We start from the raw sequence: 20,645 nt of genomic DNA on the forward strand, positions 1-20,645 counted from the left end.
CTCTATCCTCATATCCCTGTCTGGGTTGGCGATGGAATAGGAAGATGAGAGGACTGAGGCGTGAAGAGTATTTTAAGAGGGGTCCTGTGCATTTTATTCTGACTCTTAGCTCTCTTCATCCTTGTCCCTTCTGTGGTAGATGGAGTCATAACAGTCTATTAGGACTGGTTTTCTTCTACAAGGTGGGAAAGAAGTAGTATTTGGAAAGTGATTCAGTGGGGCCTCGTGAAATTAAAAAAAAGAAACATGAGCAAAAAATGCATTATGGCACCAAAAAGGTCAATTCAAATGTGTGCTGTATGAGTGGGGGGTAATAAATCCTTTCTAGACATGGGGCCACACCTGAAATGTACTGCACTGAGTTTTGGGCAGAGAAATGCTGATAAAAATGATGAAGGGACTAGAGAGATTAGGGAAAGTTTAAGAGTTCACACATGCATAGTTCAGTCAGCATAGCGCCGGCGAGGACGTGAATTTATGTAAATAGCTGAAGAATGTGGTCTGAGTGTATTCTGAAAGCCACAAATCCCAAGGAGGAAGAATCAATGTTTAGTGCATAGAACTAGAAGTAATAGCATAGGATGAAAAATAGAAAATATAGGCTAAATTTCAGGACAAAGTTCTGGACATTGAGGTCTATTAGAATGTGGAATAATCTCCCAAGGCAAATAGTGGAAACTCTGTTTTTTAGGAACTTTTAAAATGGCAGTGGAGAAAGCACTAGTAAATATACAATAGGCAGCAGTCTGGCAGTAGTAGAGAGATAGATTAGATGAGCCAATGGCATTCTGTGCCATTTCTAACAGTTCTGAGTCTGTGAAACCATAAACGTTGGCTAAAACGTAAAATGTGGATAAATTGGAGAGAGTCCAGCGAAGGGCAACAAAAATGATTAGGGGTCTGGAACACATGACTTATGAGGAGAGGCTGAGGGAACTGGGATTGTTTAGTCTGCAGAAGAGAAGAATGAGGGGGGATTTGATAGCTGCTTTCAACTACCTGAGAGGTGGTTCCAAAGAGGATGGTTCTAGACTATTCTCAGTGGTAGAAGATGACAGGACAAGGAGTAATGGTCTCAAGTTGCAGTGGGGGAGGTTTAGGTTGGATATTAGGAAAAACTTTTTCACTAGGAGGGTGGTGAAACATTGGAATGCGTTACCTAGGGAGGTGGTAGAATCTCCTTCCTTAGAAGTTTTTAAGGTCAGGCTTGACAAAGCCCTGGCTGGGATGATTTAATTGGGGATTGGTCCTGCTTTGAGCAGGGGGTTGGACTAGATGACCTCCTGAGGTCCCTTCCAACCCTGATATTCTATGATTCTATGATTCTATGATTAAAAGGTTAGAAATGTTAGGAGCTGGAAAAGGCCATCCAGCCCAAAGTGCCTGTCTTTGTAAAAATTTGGACCCTCCTTTTCTTCTTTTTCATCATGTTTATATCTACTGTATATTATCTGTTTATGCTTTTCTAATGTGGCCATCAACATAGGACCAAGCTCAGCGTTCCCCTTCCATAATCAAAATCTGGTGAAAGTAATGAATGTTTTCAACACCTCTATATTATGGGTTTTTTGCGGGGAGGACAGGGCCTGGCAAGAAAATTACAAATTCATTTCTAATAACACTATGAAATAGATTTTGTTAGGTAATTTAGGCTCCCATACTAGGTTTTGGTAACAAAAACTTTGAACAAGACATAAGCTCAATAGAAATGCTTTCATGGATTAAAAAAAATCATTTAGAGGGTTTTATGCATTTAAACATTCCTCTGCAGTTTTTGCAGCCTAACAGTTGCAGTACTGTTGGATTTCATGAGAACCAGAAAGCGAAGTTGATTTGAAATTGGCTATAAACAAATGTTAAAGTCACTGGTTTGTTGTTTTTCATTCCCCAAGCTGAGTGAAATGCAGTAAGTCAGCAAACAGCATAGATTGCCAAAAGTTAGATTTTAACAAAGTATTTCAATGCTGAAAGTCTTAAGTTGCAGTTTGTAACACAGATATCAAATTTATTTTTTAACAAATATGATTTTTAACTGGAGAATGTCCCTTTAAATTATATTTTTAGCTCATTTTCTACCTCAGAGTCAGAGGCAAACTTAAATTGCTCCAGGAAACACCAGGCAGAAATGGAAAGATCATGTGACAGAGGTGAAGGGCTTAAGAGTCAGTGGGAAACTAATCCCTTCCAGGGCCACTTCAGACAAGTACCCAACCACTTAGCGGTAAAAGGGCGGAGGGCAATGAATGGGCAATAAAAACCCTGTTCCTTAATGGAGCACATGAATCTCCTGTTCCGTTTCTGCACATATTTACCAGCATTTTGCATATGTTTCTTTTCCAACATATGCTTACCCCTGTGTATTTTATTATTTTTTTGTCCAACTAATATGTTTCTAAGAAACCCAGCTCAAAATGGTTTAAAACATCTCCAAGATTTATAGCACAGGGAGAGAAAATCATCTGGACTCCATTAAGATTTTCCTGGCAAATTAAATAATGCTGACAATGTATCTTCATCAAACATCTCCAATAACAGCAATGGTAAGTAAGTTAAAATCATGCTTACAGTGTAGAGACATGATCCAAAGGGGCCTGTAAGGTTTATGATAGTTTTTCCATCCCTAGGCGAATGGTGGTGCTAGTACTTTATTTTTCAGTCACTGAGTTTCCTCATTTCATGGTCATATCAGCCTCCTGGTTACTGCCAGTAAACGGATCTTGTCATAGCTGAAAATACAGGCACACATGCACAGAAGCCATTCAATGGGCATGAAATTGTAATATTTCATCCCCTCATTTTTGCTTTAAAATAAGAAGACGGATTGCAAGTCGTACGCTCCTGTGAAAGTAGGTAATCTTATTTGTTTCTTGGTCATTTATGTCTTGATTTATATTTATGGTAACTTTAGCCCACGCGTTTGTGTATACAGACAGTGGCTAGGTGTATATCCTTCCATGTTAGAACATGCATCCGCTGTGCATTTTACAATGTGGGTTTATGAGAGCCGATCGAAGGGATTCTGAATAAACCTGCTGCAGTGGAAACTGACATCTGGGACAGTAATGAGCTGAGCTGTAGTGTGAAAAGGGTGTCCTTTTCGCAGAGCAGTGATGACAGCCTGTCCTCTGCACGTCAGGCAATATATATTGCACCCAGCTTCCTGCGTATGAAGTGCCACAATGTAGGAATACCTGTTGGCATGACACAGGTCTTAGTTCAGTTTATTATGCATGGGCTTGAAGGAGAATATTTGAGCTAAAGAGGATCCTGTACCCTATTAAATTTGTGGTAACTAGTATATGGATTCACAGTGTACATATTGAATACATTCATGTGAGTTCAAGTAAATATTTGTCAGCTACAAAGTAAATACAGTTGCCTTTAGGTTTAGAGAGATGTCTTTCAGAAAATGTTTGTTGACTTAGAAAATTTTGTGCAGCAGCAAACAGATCACCACCGTAGCTTCGCCCATCCAAGCTCACAAATTTTAGCTTGGAATGTTGTGGAACTTATTTACTGGGCCGCCAAAATTCAAATGGCTTCAAATGTGGGAGTTACTGGATTTGCAGGATAACTCTGGGAAGGAGGTTACTTAACAGATGATCCCATGAAGACTGTGGTGTTTTTTTTATGGTTTTGTATGTTTTGTATGGTTGTATACAGTGTGTAACTGCCAGACAGAATGACAGAGATGCAGGGATAGACCACCCCTTTTAAAATGAATTATCCTGCTTTTCAGTAAGAGAAGGGAGACTTTGGATTGTAAGCACAGGATCAGCATTAAACTAAAGCACTTTTAAATGAGAACTTTTCCCCCTAGAATTGGGGTGTCTGTATACAGTTTTATTTCGTTTTCTAACATCTGTTTGAGGGAGTAAACATTTCTGGGTGTCTAAACAACTTGTTCTAAATATTTACCTAAATCTTTATTCATACATTCTGCATACTGTACCTCACCCTAAACCTTATTCATACAGTTACATTGACACACATCATTTGTTCATAGGTTTGTCATTTAGAATGAAGTGGGAGGACTGCAGGGGTGGTGATGGTGAGCCTCACTCTGTAGTCTCCAGTAAGAGTGCTAGCTCACTATAACATCCTAAGACTCTCTCGGCTTCATCTTTGCACGCTGGCCAGGTGCCAAGTAGGGGCTGTTTCAAACAGTTGCAGCAACCATGGCAAAGAGGACTGAATACTTCATTGCAATAAATGGCTTTGCTGCGGGTACTAGAAAAAGGCAAACACATTTAAGCCACCCTAACAGGAGTTCACTTTGCTTCATCAGAAACTACCTTGCCACTGCAATATTTCCACGCAGTTTTCTTTTCCAGTGTTCTAAAGTGAAGTTGCATCTCCCCTAGACAACATGCACAAACCACAAGTTGGAAGCAGCAGGGCTCATTTTCCACGTCAAACACAAGGAAACAGAAAAAGACCACTGAAGAGACAAAAATGCAGATAGTACTCTGAATACACTCTTGTGGGTGGAATCTGTAACATTTAAAATTTTATCCATGCAAGTACAAGCTGAACAGGAACTTCAAGAAAGGCAAGTGGATAGATCTCCCCGTTCTCGCTACTTCAAAATGAATACTTAAATATGGTATTTCTATTCAGGGTTCGCAAAGTTTTCCTTTCTCCCTGGCTGATCTCTCACGCCAAATGTAAATTATAATGTATTGGTAGCTATCTGGCTTGTTTTCCATGCTGAGTCTGCTGGATGAAGGATAGTGAATTTGGGTAGTTTTTCAGTTAGCCTAGAGACCGAACTGTACTGAGGCTGAGTAACCATTCTAGTTTGCTTCTACCAATGTCTTCTCCTCATTTCCTGAGCACAGAATGAGAGGTAGACATAGAATCATAGAATCATAGAATATCAGGGTTGGAAGGGACCCCAGAAGGTCATCTAGTCCAACCCCCTGCTCGAAGCAGGACCAATTCCCAGTTAAATCATCCCAGCCAGGGCTTTGTCAAGCCTGACCTTAAAAACCTCTAAGGAAGGAGATTCTACCACCTCCCTAGGTAACGCATTCCAGTGTTTCACCACCCTCTTAGTGAAAAAGTTTTTCCTAATATCCAATCTAAACCTCCCCCACTGCAACTTGAGACCATTACTCCTCGTTCTGTCATCTGCTACCATTGAGAACAGTCTAGAGCCATCCTCTTTGGAACCCCCTTTCAGGTAGTTGAAAGCAGCTATCAAATCCCCCCTCATTCTTCTCTTCTGCAGACTAAACAATCCCAGCTCCCTCAGCCTCTCCTCATAAGTCATGTGCTCTAGACCCCTAATCATTTTTGTTGCCCTTCGCTGGACTCTCTCCAATTTATCCACATCCTTCTTGTAGTGTGGGGCCCAAAACTGGACACAGTACTCCAGATGAGGCCTCACCAGTGTCGAATAGAGGGGAACGATCACGTCCCTCGATCTGCTCGCTATGCCCCTACTTATACATCCCAAAATGCCATTGGCCTTCTTGGCAACAAGGGCACACTGCTGACTCAACAAGGGCACACTGCTGACTCAACAAGAGTCCCAAATGGGAAAACTTCCATTTCCATTTCACAAACTACCACACTTCTTCAGCATTTTTTGTGTCACTGCTGTTTTTACTACGACAGGGCCAGGAAGAAACACCTCTGGGGAGCCAAATGCTTTGTCAAAATTTAAATCTTTGATGGACAGTTTGTGTCAGCTGAGGCTAGAAATTTCTACCATTGCTCACCCAGCAGAAAAAGAGCCACACAGAGGAGAGAAGTTCTAACAAATAGTATCTTTTTACCTTGGGCTTACAGCTTGGACACAAAGAGGAAGATAATCTTACTCATCATAAAATCTACCAGTTTGCAACAGAGATGTAGTCCACACCTGTCATAGTTAGGGCCCTACCATAGGTTTTGCCTCCATAAGAGACAACAGTTGTTGTTTATTTTTTCCTGCTTGCACAATTAATGTAAATCCTGAAATGAAAGCACTGAAAGTGTATGATTTGGGGAGGAAGGGGAATTGTTATTATTTTGGAAGCACACTCAGCAGCTGGTGTTCCCACCACGCCATGCTTATTATAATGATAGAGAAAGGAAAAAAAAGCCAAAAGCAACCGAAAATGTTGTTAAAATTGAAACAAATTTGCAATTATGATGCCCACTCCTGAGAGCAAATTCTATTGGCTATGTGCTAAGCTCCACTTAGCACAGCTAGCAATTTAGAAATTTTGGATTCAGAACAGGAGCTGCAGAAAGAGGTTATTCTCCCCCTTTGTACTCCAGGAACAGACTGAATCAGCAAAGAGACAAACAGGCAAAATTCCAGCTCTTCAAGCAAAAGAACACAGGAAAAGAGTGTTTCCTAGTGGTAAAAGCACATGACTAGGAATCATGACTTCTGGCTTTTATTTCTGGCTCTGCCTTTCTATGCTAGGGGTCCTCAGGCTAGTTACTTCAGTTTCCCTATACGTCAACTAAGTTTAATAACTACCTCTCAGATGAGTTCTCAATCAAAGGCAACATGGAACTGCAAAGTGTGACTAGTGTTAATTTACTAATGCCCCAGCAGGGAAGCATATGGTGAGTGGCAATTCTGAAACCTTACAAACCAGAGCCAAGTGCAAATTTTATCTTATGTGGTACTAATACCAAGGCAGTACTCTACCTGTACTGCAATTCCATAGGAGGTTCCGAATCAGATTACTTTTTCATTTGTGAGGGAAACAGGTATCTTACTTCCTGTGCCATTTCAATTGACTACTTTATTATCAGACTTTATTTAAACCCACTCTAAGCAGATATGCCGGAACACACAGTTGTCAGCTAATCATGGATAGTCATTAACTGAAATATAACACAGTGAACATAGTCATAGTGATTTAGTGAAAACCATATCTGTGATCCGGGAAGTTGAAAAGTTTAGCTCAGGTGCAAAAATCAGAGTTCATTTTGTGTTGTTAAAAAAACAGTAATAAGAAATCAGAGAAATATACAGAAGATAAAAAGAAGCCAGAAAGAAAAAATTCCTGCTCCAGTACACTCTGCAATTTTTTTTCAAAGAAAGGGCAAAAATTCTAAACCAGAGTCAGCTGGCTCAGTCTATTATATACATGCATGTATACCAGTCTATTCCCCTAGATTAGATAGATGCAATGAACAAGAGGGTGGTAAAGGAAACTGTTCTTACTAAATCAAGAAGACTGAAAAAACAAAAGTAAATAGAGAAAGGCGAGCTTAATTTAAAAATAAACAATGTAGAATTTTCTGTAACTTGACAATCAACAGTATCTTAAATATATTTTGGTATGCCGGAAGACTGTGACAATATTCAGATCAATTTTCTGAATAAGATTGGGGAATTCAAGCCAGTCATTAACAAATCTTCTTTAGCAGGTACATTTATGGGTGGTATACCAATGGAAGAACTCTAGTCAGGGCAATAGCATCTAGTGTGACATCTGTGGTTAGGCCTTGGAAAGTAGACAGCATTTTGAAATGCTTGTCTTTAGCTGAGATCGGTGGCAGGTAGAGAGGAGTTACATAGAGAAATTCTTAAAAAAGCAATTGCAAAGGGATACGTTGCCTCCATCTGCAATACCGCAGATGGAGGAGTTCAAATCATTCAGAGGAACAGCTTCTTTCTGCCCTATCAGACATCAAGAATTATCAGAAGGGACTATTTACATGGCAAAGATGCAAGAATAAGTGTTCATCAGGTGGAACATCCAGACAGAATTTGGGCAGCAGGTTACAATCCTTGAATTCTGGACTCAAGACAGAATTCAAGATGGAGGATGTGGGAGCTTTCAAGCATACACCACTGAACTTTGGAAGTAGTAAAGGATACACAATAGAACTCAAATTATTTGTCCACTGTATAAGCAATCTCGTGCTTCATAAAAACAGGGGGAGGAGGGGAATACAAGTTATGTTTTAATAATCCATGAAGTATGGATTTTAGTACACTTTGGATCCTAATAAAACTAGTATTAAGGCTGATTTCTGCAGCAGGGGTTAAAATAGTACTTTAGGGAACAGCACCATAGAAGTTAAAGATAGATAGAATCATAGAATCATAGAATCATAGAATATCAGGGTTGGAAGGGACCCCAGAAGGTCATCTAGTCCAACCCCCTGCTCGAAGCAGGACCAATTCCCAGTTAAATCATCCCAGCCAGGGCTTTGTCAAGCCTGACCTTAAAAACCTCTAAGGAAGGAGATTCTACCACCTCCCTAGGTAACGCATTCCAGTGTTTCACCACCCTCTTAGTGAAAAAGTTTTTCCTAATATCCAATCTAAACCTCCCCCATTGCAACTTGAGACCATTACTCCTCGTTCTGTCATCTGCTACCATTGAGAACAGTCTAGAGCCATCCTCTTTGGAACCCCCTTTCAGGTAGTTGAAAGCAGCTATCAAATCCCCCCTCATTCTTCTCTTCTGCAGACTAAACAATCCCAGCTCCCTCAGCCTCTCCTCATAAGTCATGTGCTCTAGACCCCTAATCATTTTTGTTGCCCTTCGCTGGACTCTCTCCAATTTATCCACATCCTTCTTGTAGTGTGGGGCCCAAAACTGGACACAGTACTCCAGATGAGGCCTCACCAGTGTCGAATAGAGGGGAACGATCACGTCCCTCGATCTGCTGGCTATGCCCCTACTTATACATCCCAAAATGCCATTGGCCTTCTTGGCAACAAGGGCACACTGCTGACTCATATCCAGCTTCTCGTCCACTGTCACCCCTAGGTCCTTTTCCGCAGAACTGCTGCCTAGCCATTCGGTCCCTAGTCTGTAGCGGTGCATTGGATTCTTCCATCCTAAGTGCAGGACCCTGCACTTATCCTTATTGAACCTCATCAGATTTCTTTTGGCCCAATCCTCCAATTTGTCTAGGTCCTTCTGTATCCTATCCCTCCCCTCCAGCGTATCTACCACTCCTCCCAGTTTAGTATCATCTGCAAATTTGCTGAGAGTGCAATCCACACCATCCTCCAGATCATTTATGAAGATATTGAACAAAACCGGCCCCAGGACCGACCCCTGGGGCACTCCACTTGACACCGGCTGCCAACTAGACATGGAGCCATTGATCACTACCCGTTGAGCCCGACAATCTAGCCAGCTTTCTACCCACCTTATAGTGCATTCATCCAGCCCATACTTCTTTAACTTGCTGACAAGAATACTGTGGGAGACCGTGTCAAAAGCTTTGCTAAAGTCAAGAAACAATACATCCACTGCTTTCCCTTCATCCACAGAACCAGTAATCTCATCATAAAAGGCGATAGACTTATTAGATCATTGAGTCCCTCTCCAGGCAAGTGTAGGATTGTTCCTTTGAGTACAATTTTTAGTGTCTTGCCCAGTCATTTTAAAAGCCCTAAGCAACTGGCTTTTCACCACATCTTCTGGAATACTATTCCCAACCTAATATAGTTCACAGTCAGGAAGATTTTCATTCAAGATATGGCTTTATCATAGCTTTTTTCTTTATTTAAATTTCATACAATTATTCCTACTTATGCTTCTGTACACTACACAAAATAATTCATTTCCTTCCTTGGTACACTTTCTATATTTAAACTGTTGACTCTTAGTCATCACTTAGCCAAGCTATACTTATGCAGTTCTTTTAATCTTTCCTCATAGGTCAGACTCTACAGCTACATGTTGATTTTTGCTTCTCCTCTCTGAACTCCCGCCAACATATCAATATCTTTCTGGTAAAAAGGTGCCTCAAAATTTTGTGCAGTTGTGTGACAGACATTCAGAGAGGGCCATTCACTTTTCTGCTCTGTGACCTGATGCCTTTTTTGGTTATGATTATTTATTTGTATTGTGAAATGTTGTTCAAACGTATTAAAAATCCTCAGGCCCATCTCCTAAGATCTTACAGAAGACAAGCAACAGATGATTGGTAGAGAAAAGAGATAAAACATGTAATGAAAGTTTCTTTCCACCAACTGCCTCTCTATCTAGCCATTAATAGTTTGGCTTATTTCTTACATGTGTAGTAGTAGAAATGAGTCATCAAGAGTAGGAGATAGTAGTGGCCTTGTAGACCAGTTCAGAGAGTGTGTCCCAAATGTGAAGGGACACATGGAAAACTGCTCTGAGATGACTGTGGGAGAAATGGAAGGGCTGGCATAACTGGTGAAGCAGAGGGAGCTGGAGGCTGGAAGAATGCGACAAGACAGAGCAGACAAGTAGATAGTGGCAGAATTGTGAAGGGCCCAGGTGAGGATGAGATGTTTGAATTATATCTCCGGTCTGAATGGTGTTCGTAACTCCTCCCAATTAAGGCCCTTCCATGCTAATGACTGAGTCTGTAACTAGTTAGTGATGAGATTAGTCCTAAACATAGTTCAGGGCCATACACAACATGCTGAATTATGGCATCTAATAGTGTTCCACCCTGTTTAGAGGTCTAGGTTGACACATGACTGTTCTCAGTGGCCACAACTCAAATGTTTGTTTTATCAGATGGGAGTGGTCTCAACAAGGTTAAAAAAACAAAGCTGTATTTGTTCTCCTGAAACTTGTGTGTCCCTTTTTTTTTTTTTTTTTTGCAATACATGCTGGCCCCTCTAATCATACCTGTTTAGCCAGTTTGCCAGCTCTTTTATCCTCCCAGCTCTGTGTGTGCGAGGACAGCCTGGAGTGCACTGACCTGTGTGCTGCTGGTGTTGCTCTGCTCGCCTATTCCCTTGCTGAGGCACTATAGACGCTGCCCAGTTTTCCCCAGAATGCAGTGTTACAAGCCCAGGTGGAGCGTGTGGTAAGTGTGGATGTGCAAGCAACGTTAAAGCATCTGTTATCCAATGGCAGTGTGCTGTCTTTGCACTATTTGAAGCAATTTTCTGTGAGGTGTGTAATAGGCATACTAGGAGGGGGAACAAAAAGGTCATCAGTGTGCCAAATCTCTCTAATGTAGACATGAGCTCAGATGTGAAAAATGCTACTTGGTGGACACAACTCAACTGTGCACATAGTACGTTATAACCAGCTTGGGTGAGAGTAGTCTCAAACTTGTTAAAAAAACAAACAGGTATTTGTAGTGTAGACAGAGCCTTAATATATCTTATGTGCTGTTTGCTCCCTCTTACAAATCATTTAATTAACATGTTCAGTGACAAAAGTGTTAACATGTATCACTGCCCCATAATCCATCTTTCTAACATGATATATAAGATCTGTGTCAGACACTGTATCGAATATTTTACTAAATTCCAAATATATTGCTTCTAATGAATCACCTCTTCAACTAATTTTGTAATTGCATTTTTGGAAAGAATCAAGTATGTCTGGCAAGACTTTTATTCTTAATAATCCAGTACTGTCTAATTCTCTTGAATCTGTCACCATCCAGATCTTTAGTGGATATATTTCTGAATAGTTTTTCCATTATTTTATTAACAATAGAGATTAAATTTATAGGATGCTTTTCTCCTTTCTTCTGTTACTTCTCCAGATGCTCATAACTTTTCAAAAAGAATTTACAATGGTTCAGTAAGTGTAACAGATGTAATATGTTATGATGCATATTATCTCATTTAGCTGATGTCCAAATTTTCCATATATTCCCTAAACTTTATCTTTTCCCAGAGATACTTTTCACAAGGACTTCCTTTCTAATTGTTCCAACTTTCTATATATTGTGATACAGCAGGGCCAGGGAGCAATGGGAGAGGGGAGATATATAACCCCTTGGCTAATTAAGGCATGGTTCCCTGTAGACTAGAGAAGGTTACTACAGGTTAATTGGTGCACCTGTAGTCAATTAAGGCCCTGTTATGAATCAAATAAAACCCCCTGTGTCAGGCGGACAGGGTGGTGTGAGAAAGGAGAGAGGACTGGAATTTGGAGGTGCATTACAGAGAATTGAAAGATCAGTGAACCAGAGGATGGGAGACCCTTCCCCAACAGGGCAGGGAGACTCCCTCCCCCAGCATCAAGGACGGAGGGTAACCCTACCCAAGGGGGAAGAGGGTAAGAAACCTTCAGGGGTTGAGAGGGGCTGGTGGTCAGAGTGAGGAGCAAACCCAGACCCCTTCCTTGCTTCCCTCCTCTACCACCTTCCCGGGCTACTAGCGGGACTTTGGTGCCCCAAGATCAGGGGCAAGAGGTGGCGTCCTAGCCCCCCTACCAAGAAAAGCGTGGGATCCACCATACCAACATCAGCCATTTTGCCACAATATTTTGTTGAAAAAATTTTTTTAAAGGGGAATTAAGTATCTTTGCTATTTTTGAGTCATTATTAATGTGATGGGTTCGGTCACAGAGACCCCCAACTATCACCTGACGTGTTGGAATTACCTCTGAGCCCATTTTCCCTGCCAGCTTGGGATTCCAGAACCCTGTCTTGTTGAGCCACACATGCTAGCCTGCTGCAACACAGACCCAGGTCTGGTCCACACCCCCAAAACTGCAGACTTTAACCAAAAACTGCTCAGCACGTCACCTATCTCCAGCACCCAGACACCCGCTCCCAATGGGATCCAAACCACAAATAAATCCGTTTTACTCTGTATAAAGCTTATACAGGGTAAACTCATAAATTGTCTGCCCTCTATAACACTGATAGATATGCACAGCTGTTTGCTCCCCCACTTACTCTGGGTTAATTAATTAATATTAATATTAATCACTTACTCTGGGTTAATTAATAAACAAAAGTGGTTTTATTAAGTATAAAAAGTAGGATTTAAGTGGTTTCAAGTAATAACAGACAGAATAAAGTAAGTCACCAAGCAAAATAAAGCAAAAACACGCAAGTCTAAGCCTAATACTTTAAGAAACTGATTACAGGTGAAATCTCACCCTCAGAGATTTTCCAATAAGCTTCTTTCAGAGACTAGACTCCTTCCTAGTCTGGGCCCAAACCTTTCCCCTGGTACAGTCCTTGTTAGTTCCAGCAGACATCTTAGGTGGAAACGAGGGGTGTTCTCATGACTGGCAGTCCTTTGTTCTGTTCCACCCGCTTTTAAAGCTTTTGCACAAGGTGGGAATCTTTTGTCTCTATGGGTCCCCACCCCTCCTTCTAAATGGAAAAGCACCAGATTTAAGATGGATTCCAGTGTCAGGTGACATGTTCACTTGTTCTGTGAGACCCCAGCCTCCATTCTTCCTGGGCTGGCTCACATGAACACAGGAAGGCTTGCAGGTAAATAAACCATTTACAACCAATTGTCCTAGTCAATGGGAGCCATCAAGATTCTAAACCACCATTAGTGGCCCACACTTTGCATAATTACAATAGGACTTCAGAGTTATACTTCATATTTCTAGCTTCAGATACAAGAATGATACATGCATACAAATAGGATGAACACACTCAGTAGATTATAAGATTTGTAATGATACCTTACAAGAGACCTTTTGCATGAAGCACATTCCAGTTACATCATATTCACACTCATAAGCACATTTCCATAAAACATTATGGAGTGCAATGTCACAGTTAATTTAACTTTTTCATTTATTAAATGGTTTATTTTCTGACTGATGTGTAGGCTGCAATCAGATGATACATGGCTAGTTAATAAAAGCACTTTGTCATAATAATTGGGTCAGTAAATCATGCAGTAAAAACATGTAGAATCACAACAAAGAGGACAGGCCTTCAGATGTTTAATTAAAGTAGGTTAGTTAAAAGTTGCTTAGGAAGAGAGAGAGTTAAACTACACACACCGGAGCAGAGAATGAATCCATTGTCATCATAACTGGATCGATGGAATCATGTAGTGATACAGAAAATTTATACAATCATCAATTTTAAGGACATAAGGGACCAATATGATTATCTAGTTTGACTTTGTGCATACTATAAACCACGTAATCTCACCTCAAGTTTTTCCTGAGGTTTAATCTAAATCTGCTGTGCTGTAGTTTGAAGTCATTACTGCTTGTCCTGTCCTTTGTGGCAAGAGAGAACAATGTTTCTCCATCTTTTTTTATGGTAGCCTTTCAAGTATTTGAAGACTGGTATCATGTCCCCCTCTTAATCTCCTCTTTTCCAAACTAAACATACCTAGTTCCTTCGGCCTTTGCGCATATGGCTTGCATTCCATCCCTTTGATCATCTTCGTCACTTGCTTCTGGATCCTTTCCAGTTTCTCTGCATCCTTTCTATACAGTGGTGACAAAAACTGGACATAGGACTCCAGCTGAGGCCTACCCAGCACTGAGTAGAGCAGTACTATCACTTCCCATGACTTGCATGCTTTGCCTCTGTTAATGCAACACAAAATGGCATTTACTTTTTTTGCAACAGCATCGCATTGTTGACTCATGTTGAGGTTGTGATCCACCACAACTCCCAAATCCTTGCTGCTGCCAAGCCAGTTATCCCCCATTTTGTATTTCAGCATTTCTCTTTCCTAAGTATAGCACCTTACACTTGTCTTTATTAAATTTCATTTTGTTGTTTATAGCCCAGTTCTCCAGTTTATCAAGATCCCTTTGAATTTTAGTTCTATCCTGCAAAGTGTTTGCAGCCCCTCCTAGCTTTGTATGATCTGCAGATTTGATCAGTACGCTCTCTATTCCTATGTCCAGATAATTAATAAAGATGTTAAACATCACTGGACCCAAAACAGATCCCTGTGGAACCCCACTTGAGACCTCCCTCCAATCTAACATCATTCCATTCATAGCTACTCTTTGTTTGAGGTGTTTTAACCAATCATGTATCTACTTAATGATACTTCTACTTGAGCACGCATTTCTCCAGCTTACTTATGAGAATGTCATGTGGGACTGCATCAAAAGCCTTGCTAAAGTCCAGGTATATTATGTCCACTACATTCCACCTATCCACTAAACCAGTTGCTCTGTCAAAGAAGGAAATCAAGCCGGTTTGGGATAATTTGTTCTTGGTAAATCCAGGCTGGCTGCTAGTGATTGGACCTTCATCCTCCAGGTATTCGCAAATTGAATGTTTTATACATTGCTCTAGTAGCTTCCCAGGTATTGAGGTCAGGCTGACTGGTCAATAGTTTCCCGGCTCCTCCTTTCCCTCCTTTTTAAAGATGGGCACAATGTTAGCCCTTCTCCAGTCTTCTGGGACCTCTCCTGGCCATGAGTTTGCAAATATTATTGCCAGTGGCTCCGATATTTCTTCAGCTAATTCCTTCAGCCCCCTGGTGTGAACAGCAGCAGGCCTTGCTGACTTAAATTAATTCAAATATGTCAGAAGATCTCTGGCATGTTCTTTACTTATTCTGATCTGCATCCCTTCCCCTTTATTTTCTATGATAACTTTGTTAGTCATCTGGTCACATTATTTTTTGTGTGAAGACTGAAGCAAAGTAGGCACCGAGCATCTCTATCTTCTTATCATCTTCTGTTACCAGCTCACCTTCTCCATTGAGTGGCGGACCCACACCATACCTGATCTTTCTTTTTTGTCTGACATATTTGTAGAATCCCTTCTTGTTGTCTCTAACATTTCTTGCCAGTTGTAACTCATTCCTTGCCTTAGTTTTCCTGATTTTGTCCCTACATGCTCGCGCTATTCCCTCATATATTTTCTTAGTGACATGCCCCTCCTTCCATTTCCTGTATGTGTACCTTTTGGTTTTTAGATAGCTAAAAATCTCCTTGGCCTCTTATGGCTCTTCTTACTTTTCCTCTGCATTGGAATAGCTTGATATTGAGCCTCTAGTATTACATCTTTTAGGAACTGCCAGCCCCCTTTGACTCCTTTTCTTCCTAATTGATCTCTCCGTGGAACCTTGCCTAATTTTTCTCTGAGTTGGTTGAAATCTGTCTTTTTGAAGTCCAGGGTCCTTGTTTTGCTGTTCTTATGTCCTTCTTTCCTTAGGATCTTGAATTCTATCAGATCATGATCACTTTCCCCTAAGTTCTCAACCACCTTTGCGTTTGCAATTAATTCATCCCTGTTGGTTAAAACCAGATCCAAAATGGATGACCCCCTAATTATTTCCTCAACTTTCTGAATCAGAAAGTTGTCTCTGACACATGCTAAGAATTTGTGGGATGTATTATGTTTTGCTCTATTTGTCTCCCCACAGATATCCAGAAGTTAAAATCCCCCATTAATACTAGCTCATGTGTATTAGCTAATCTTGTTACCTGCTTGAAGAATGCCTCATCCTCTTCCTCTCCTTGACTTGGTGGTCTATAACAGACCCCCACCATAACATCACTAATGTTCTTTTCCCTTTTTGTCCTCATTCAGATACACTCAGTAGGTCTGCCACTCACTTCCTCTTGGACCTTGGAGCAAGTGTATACATTCTTGATGTACAGCGCAAGGCCTCCTCCTTTTTTCTATATCTATCCTTCTGAAACAAACTATACCCCTCAATGCTGGTACTCCAATCATGGGAGTTGTCCTATCAAGTCTCTGTAATGCCAATTAAGTAACAATTTTCTTCATATATCACAACTTCCAGTTCACCCTGCTTGTTCCCCATACTCTTTGCATTGGTATATACTATAGGCATCAAAGATATTTTGCAGACTGCCCTGTTGTTCAAGTATATTATGTCAGCACAGTTACCATTATCAACCAAGCTTGTAATCTTGTCATAAAACAATATCAAGTTTGTTTGACAAAATCTATTGTCCATAAAAGAATTAGATTGGCATTAATTATGCTTATATTTTAATTGTTTATGAATTGCATCCTGTAACAGGGTGAACTGGTCCTTTAAGAAAAATATTCCAGGGAGTTGGAATGAACAAAGGCCCAGAAAATGGCCTGGTAGTGGAAGAGAGGAAGTGGTCCTGGCGAATTAGGTGTTGGAGGTGCGGGGGTGGACCCTAGGATACTCTTCCTTTATGGGCCCAGGATCAGGAGCTCTGTAATGTAGGGCGGCTTCAGATGGAGCAGATTGACAAAGGAAGGGCTCTGGGTGTGCCAGGCGAACTGGAGCTAAGTAGGAACTGTTGAATTATGATTATGGACTTCATGTTTGGGGCTCATTGAGGATTGTTTGGATTACTTTGTGATTTAAGACTATGAGGACTGTTTCACATTAAACGAGTCCCAGAAAAGGGTACTGTGAGCCATAGCAGAAACTGTCTGGAGTGTTTAAGGGGCCTGCAAGAGGGGGCTAACTGGGGCACGGTGTCTGCAAAGTGACCACGGGCCATGAGGGGGTGCTCAGAGGCTGGCACATCCCATATCAGTCTTTCCATAATTTTGTCCAGGATCAATGTCAGGTTAACTAGTCTAAAGTTATTCGGGTCATCCCATCTGCCCTTTTAAAGGATTGGCACAAGATTAGTTTTCTTCAGTCTTCTGGAACTTCCCAACCATTCCAAGATTTGTTAAAATCAACATCGGTGGTTCAGAGAGTTCCTCCCTCAGCCAATTTTTTAAATACTCTTGGGTGCAAATTATCTTGTCTGTCTGATTAAAAGTTTTAAACAGATGCTATTTAGCATCCTCCCTAGTTACAGATGGAATAGAAAATATATCTGTATCAGTGGATGATTTGGGGGGAGGGATAGCTCAGTGGTTTGAGCATTAGCCTGCTAAACCCAGGGTTGTTAGTTCAATCATTGAGGGGGTCATTTAGGGATCTGGGGCAAAAACTGGGGACTGGTCCTGCTTTGAGCAGGGGGTTGGACTAGATGACCTCCTGAGGTGCCTTCCAACCCTGATATTCTATGATTCTATGACTACATCAGTGGTTCTCAAACTGTGGGTCAGGATGCCTTTATTAATGGGGTCACCAGGGCTGGGTTAGATTTGCTCGGGGCCAGGGCTGAAGCCCAAGCCCCACCACCTGGGGCCAAAGCTGAAGCCTGAAGGCTTTAGCTCTAGATGGCGGGGTTCAGGTTACAGCCCCCCTGCCAGGGGCTGATGCCCCTGGGCTTTGGCTTTGGCGCCCTCACAGGGTGGCAGGACTCAGGCTTTGGTCCCCCGTCCCGGGGTCGTATAGTAATTTTTATTGTCAGAAGGGGGTCATGGTGCAATGAAGTTTGAGAACCCCTGGACTACATCATCCTATTTCCTTCCAAATACAAAACAAAGACATTTATTGAATACTACTTCCTTTTCTGCATCATAGCATCATAGAAATGGACTGGAAGGAACCTTAACTGTTCATTGAGTCTATCCACCCTCGTGCTGAGGCAGGGCCAGGCAAACCTAGACCACTCCTGCCACATTTTCTAACCTGTTTTTTGAAAAAAACTGTCATAACAGGGCTTCCACAACATCCCTAGGTAATTATTCCAGTACTTAACTATCCTTACAGATAGATTGTAGGGAAAACTTTCTAACCTAAATCTCCCTTACTGAAGATTAAGCTAATTACTTCATGTTCTACATTTAGTGGACATGGAGAACAATTGATCACAGCCCTTAACATATCTGAAGGCTGCCATCAGGTCTTCCCCGCCTCAGTCTTTTTTTCCCTCAAGACTAAATATGCCCAGTTTTTTAACCTTTCCAAAGGTCATGATTTCTAAACCTTTCATCATTTTTGTTGCTCTCCTTTGGATTCTCTCCAATTTGTCCACATTATTCTTGAAGCGTGGTGCCCAAAACTGGACACAGTACTCCAGCTGAGGCCTCACCAGTGCTGACTACAGCAGAACAGTTTCCTCCTGTGTCTTCTATATGACATTCCTGTTAATGTACTCCAAAATTATTCTTTGCTGCTGCATCTTATTGTTAACTCACATTCCATTTGTGATCCACTATAAACCCAAGATTCTCTGCCTAGCTAGTTATTTTCCATGATTGACAATGTTACCAGCCTTATCTGGTATCAAACCTATGCCATTGTTAAGATTCCATTTGTTCCTGATTTATTTAAATAATTTCCTCATTGTTTTTAGTCCCTCTGGTCATAGATTTTTTTCATGAGTACTTCATACTGATAGCTTCCCTTATCAATTGTCTGTATTTCCTAATTGCCAATTTGTACTCATTGCTGTCAACTTTCACATTTTTCTATTTGTTACATATTATTTTTTAGTTTTAATTGCTACTTTCACTTCCCACCAGGATGGTGCTTTAACTTAAGAAGACTTCGTATGTGACTTGGGACTTTTGTGTTTTTTGGTATGTAATAAAGCATTCTTAAATAATTCTCAATTACCATTCACATTGTTACATTTAACTTTTTCCTCTGACACAATTTCACGGATGATTGTTTTCAGATTAAAGCAACTGGCCCTATTAAACCACCCAAAATATATCTGACTGGTTGGGACTGTATTCTGTTTGCACATATCAAATTAAATTAGGTTGTGATCACTTGCACCTGGGAAACCATCAATTTTTAGTTCAGTGATCAATTCATCTTTACCCATCAGAATGAGGCCTAATGTAGAGTTACCCCAAGTTGGTTGCAGTGCTGGCTTTCATGAATGAGCATAATTATAGGAGGGCTGGATGACATGGCTAGCCCAACTTTCAGCCTGAGGGGTGGGAAAACAATGTCTTTGTCCTCCACGCCCACACACAGTAATGGCTGCCTGGAGGGGAGGGAAGAGCACAAAGCAATCTGAGGCTGCAGTAATGCTCAGAACTCTCCCCTTCCAGCTGCTGAACTGAGCAGTTGGCCACAGAGAGAGAGACAACCTCTTGCTGAAATGCAACCTCTTGCTTCTGTAGGGGCACTCTGTCTTGTTGTTGGGCAGGCTGGAAACTACAGCTCCTCTCTGGAGCTGGCTTAGCTTCCTCCCTCCTTGGACCCATCTCCTGCAGTTCAAAATGTTGTGTGGAAAAGGACCAGCAGCACCTCTTCCACTGGGGCAGAGGAGGCAAAGACAGGAGGCACTTGGAGAGAGGAGTACGGGTGAGGTGGAGAAAAGTGGTTTTGGCTGTGGGGCCCTGAGAGACAGAGAGGGGAATGGCAGGGGGAATGGAAAGAAAGAATGGGATCCTGGTTGGGGGCAGAGCAAAGGGGACACGATAGGTATAAGTTTCTGAGACCTAGGGGGCAAGGGTGCTGGGGGAGGCAGGAGAACTTTTGAGGACCAACTGCAAAAGGGGAAGAAAGAGACTGGTGGGGGAGTAGGAAGAGAGAGTTAGATATAAGGGAGGGGGAAACAAGTGGAAGAGGGACTTAGGGAAATGAGATTTGGGAAGAGAGGAAGGAATGTTGGAGGAGGAGAAACTCATAAAATGGGAGAGGCTGGGGGGATTTGGAACAAATGTTCTCTGTAGTGAGTAAGTGCTGCCAACTCATGATTTTATCATACGTTTTGCAATATTTAGTGTATTTCTTGAGGCCCCCACTCCTGAAGTTGTGATTATGTGAGAATCTCAGATTTAATTTAAAGCAGTAAGTTGCTAGCCCTCATAGTTCCAGAGAGACACTGGAAAACCAGACCCCTAAAACTCAAAAACTGGATCGGAAATAAAAGAACCCCATATTTATTATTTTTCAAAATCCCATGATTTTATGAGGCTTGACTCCTGATTTTTGAATGGTTGAGACTGGTAATCGTAAAGAATGAAAGAGCTTTGAGGAAAGACTTGGGGGCAGGAAAAATGATGGGACTGTGAGAGGAGACTGGTGTGGGTGTGGAGGTTTGGGAGGAGAAGTGAGGCTGGTAGGGAGCGAATGAAGAGAGAAAAGAAAGCAACATCATTTATGTTAGTTGAGATAGGTGCATCCATCCCACAGATCATTTAGCTATTTGGTGAGTCTGATATGTAAAGTA

At 41.4% G+C, this 20,645-nt stretch overlaps 1 protein-coding gene across 1 annotated transcript in view; it reads left to right on the forward strand.

Annotated features, from left to right (window-relative positions):
* Window positions 1-2,722: 2,722 nt before the first annotated feature.
* ESR1 (estrogen receptor 1) overlaps window positions 2,723-20,645 on the forward strand; it is a 296,887-nt gene continuing 278,964 nt past the window's right edge. The window contains exon 1 of the mRNA XM_074948629.1: window positions 2,723-2,846. The gene's annotated coding sequence lies outside the window, so the exon portion shown is untranslated. The remainder of the gene's footprint in view (window positions 2,847-20,645) is intronic.

Source organism: Natator depressus, chromosome 3 (assembly GCF_965152275.1).
Source record: "Natator depressus isolate rNatDep1 chromosome 3, rNatDep2.hap1, whole genome shotgun sequence".
Taxonomy (NCBI): Eukaryota; Metazoa; Chordata; order Testudines; family Cheloniidae; genus Natator; species Natator depressus.